A 3,117-nucleotide genomic window follows, 5' to 3' on the forward strand; every position below is an offset into this window, starting at 1 on the left:
AATAATAAATAAAATTTAAAGAAAACCACAACCCTTCAATTTCTTATCCACAAGATCTCCTGTTAATATTAACATCACAACAGAAAACAGTAAGACTTTAAAAGTCCCAGTCTTTAAAAAAATCCAAACACTTTAAAATGTCAAAGTCTCCTTTAAGTCTTTTAACTGTGGGCTCCTGTAAAATCCAAAACAATTTAAATATTGTCTTATTTTAAAAGGTAAGAAATTGGGCATGCTTAAGCAAAATCAAAGTCCAGCAAAATAGCTCAAGGCTGGACGTCTGGGATTCACTCACGATCTTCTGGGCTTCACTAGAAATGGGTGAGCTGAGTAGAACCTAGCTGTGTCGGAATTTCAGCCTCAGTGCGCTGACACAGCTCACCACTCTCCAGTTCTCTGTATGCTGTTCTGCAAAAGAAGGATTTTGACAGGATGATACCTAAAACAACTCTCAATTCCATGATGTTTCAACTTTAATACATTTCATATTGAGGGAAATGTGCATGATAATGTGTCACTTAGCACATCATCTAAAATAGGATGTGATTAACTAATAAAATGTCAGGTTTCAGTTGCATGGTGTAATTTTTTAATGCATTTTAAAACAAGAAGATTGTTCAAATCTTTTACAGACATTAATTTTATTATTATTATTATTATTATTATTATTATTATTGGGTCTGGAAAGATGGCTTAGCAGTTAAGAGCACTGACTGTTCTTGCAGAAAACCTAGATTCAAATTCCAGCATGCACATGGCGGCTAACAACTGTGCGTAACTCCAGTTCCAGGTGATCTGATGCCCTCTTCTGTCCTCTGCAGGCATTGCACAACATGGGAGTGCACTTACATACACTCAGGCATAACACTCATATACATAAAATATAAATAAATAAATAAATAAATAATAAATAAATAAATAATAAATAAATGAAATATTTTAAATTACTCTTTTCTTACATGGTGCCAATAGGAATAATTGATTCCTGGACATTTGCTGTCGAAACTACCTGTAACCTCATTCCGGGCTATCTTAAGGCCACCAGTACAATGATCCAAGTATAATGAATACAAAACTCATGAAATCTGAAATTTAATACTGAAAGAAATGATGACAGATTTAAAATTCAAATTTCTGTCACCTTGATATTTAAGTTCTTAAATATATGAATGCATATATTAACTTTTGAAAACAATCTTTTCACTAACTTATTTTTATTCTCACATCATGTTACAGGAGTTGCTAATTAAAATGCATTAAGTTGGAGCTCAGATCACTAGTCAAGTCTTTGCCAACCACCCTCCTGTGTCTTGCCTGGGCCCTTAGGCAGGGAGCAGGGGTGGGGTGTCCATGTGCAGGAATTGTCTAGGGGACCCCAGTGATGCTTATAAATCTATAAGTGCCCAGTCCTGAGCCCCCAAGCACTAGGTGCAGCAACCTGATGCATAAGATCAAATGCAAATGCTTCGGGTGGAATATTTGGAAGACCACTTCTCTGCATCAGATGTTGTCCTGTGTATGTGAGATAGCTGTTACTAGCCAGTATATGGCAGGAAAGTACAAATTGAATATGCCCATGCCTTGGGATTTGTCAACCAGTGCCTTTTGTTTCTGGTTTTTACACGGTAGTGTCGACATTACCATCAGGTCATAGTAATCTTCTAGGGATTTTTTTAAAGAAAATGGTGGTGCACTTCCTGGTGGTGCACAGTCAGATGTGGAATATCTGACTGTGAGAGTACACCAGTACAAGACTCTAACCAGTGGCTAGCTTTCAGGTTGCTTTGGGATTCCTGTGTTGATGGTTCTTTCCTGGTTTATTCTCAATGTGAGGTACAGAATGTTCCACTTCATTGGCATGATTGTCTGTCTGCTGAGTATAAGAACCATGGTTGGTGCAGACATACTGGGCAGAAGAGAGAATTCAACAGTAATGTTCTAATTTGTGACATCTTGGTCCTCTTGGGACCTCCCTGTATGATCTGTCTAATTGTGTGTAAAGAATATATCCAGAAGAAGCTGAGGAGACAGGAAGTTTTAGGGATGATGGGCTTATTTGGAACAATGATCCATGGCATAGAGCTGTTGAGTGTGAAATATAAGGATATTGCCAGAACTCACAGAGACTGGAAAATTGTCCAGCTGTTCCAGGCACTTGTCTGTATGTTTTGTCTCTACCACTTTATGTTACTGGTGATTAACATCACTGGTGCCACGTCCATCACCCTGGGCAGCCTAACAGCTGATTTTGTTTTCAAACATTTCTTTGGGCTTCTTCTGTTTGGCTATAGGTTTTCAGGGCTCTCTACCCTGTCATTCACTATCATTATGGTATGCTTCGTCCTGTACTGTTCTACCCCAATGCCCATGGCAAAATGAGCAGAAAGAAGGGTGGCCTCTGTCACCAGCATTGTGATGGAAAACCAGGGTGTGAAGCCTGAGAATAGTCTCCTAGACACTTACTCTGTGTCTTGTAGCTGGAGAAGACAGTGCACTCCTCTGTGCCAGAAAGAGAAAGCTGAGCCCTCCACTGGAGAGGGGACACTCAAGGAGGCCATCAGCCTCAAAGCCAGCCCCATGGGCTGCATCCCTGGTTAGATTGTGGAAGGAAACACTGGCCCATGTCTCCAAAGTAGAACCAAGGGTAGTGTTTCTGTGTGTTGAGGACCAGTACCTGTTAGTGTTAAAGAAACAGGTACAGGCCCCATGCCAGGGTCTTAGAGACACATGAGAAGGGAGGGTAGGACAGAAGATAGGCAGCTATGAGGCTGCCTCTGTTGTCTAGCTGGTCAGAAGTGGGGACAGTTTGGGGTGGCCGTGTAGTAAGATTCCTCTATTGGAAGCTTTTGGGTTTTGTCATGCTGGGCAGTCCCTGTCTACAGGCCTTGTAGCCTTCAGACACCCATAAAGCCTGCCCCCTGATTACATGTGATGGGGAATATGGGTGTGGCAGCACTTGAAAATTCCAGAGGTGAAAGTGTGAGTAGTCTGAAAGCAGCTACAAGTGCAAGACTCTCTCAATTGTGTTCTCTTTTTTTCTAAAAAAAAAAAAAAAGCCTCCTGTCACCACTTGCTCCCCAGCAACCACATCTCTCATCCTTTGGTCCACATTTCAGA

General features: G+C 40.9%; 1 pseudogene; it reads left to right on the plus strand.

Annotated features, from left to right (window-relative positions):
* The first annotated feature begins 317 nt into the window (after window positions 1-317).
* On the plus strand, window positions 318-2,598 carry LOC103748854 (annotated as a pseudogene).
* Window positions 2,599-3,117: the final 519 nt, after the last annotated feature.

The sequence above is a fragment of the Nannospalax galili genome, unplaced genomic scaffold, assembly GCF_000622305.1.
Source record: "Nannospalax galili isolate Female #2095 unplaced genomic scaffold, S.galili_v1.0 scaffold326, whole genome shotgun sequence".
Taxonomy (NCBI): Eukaryota; Metazoa; Chordata; class Mammalia; order Rodentia; family Spalacidae; genus Nannospalax; species Nannospalax galili.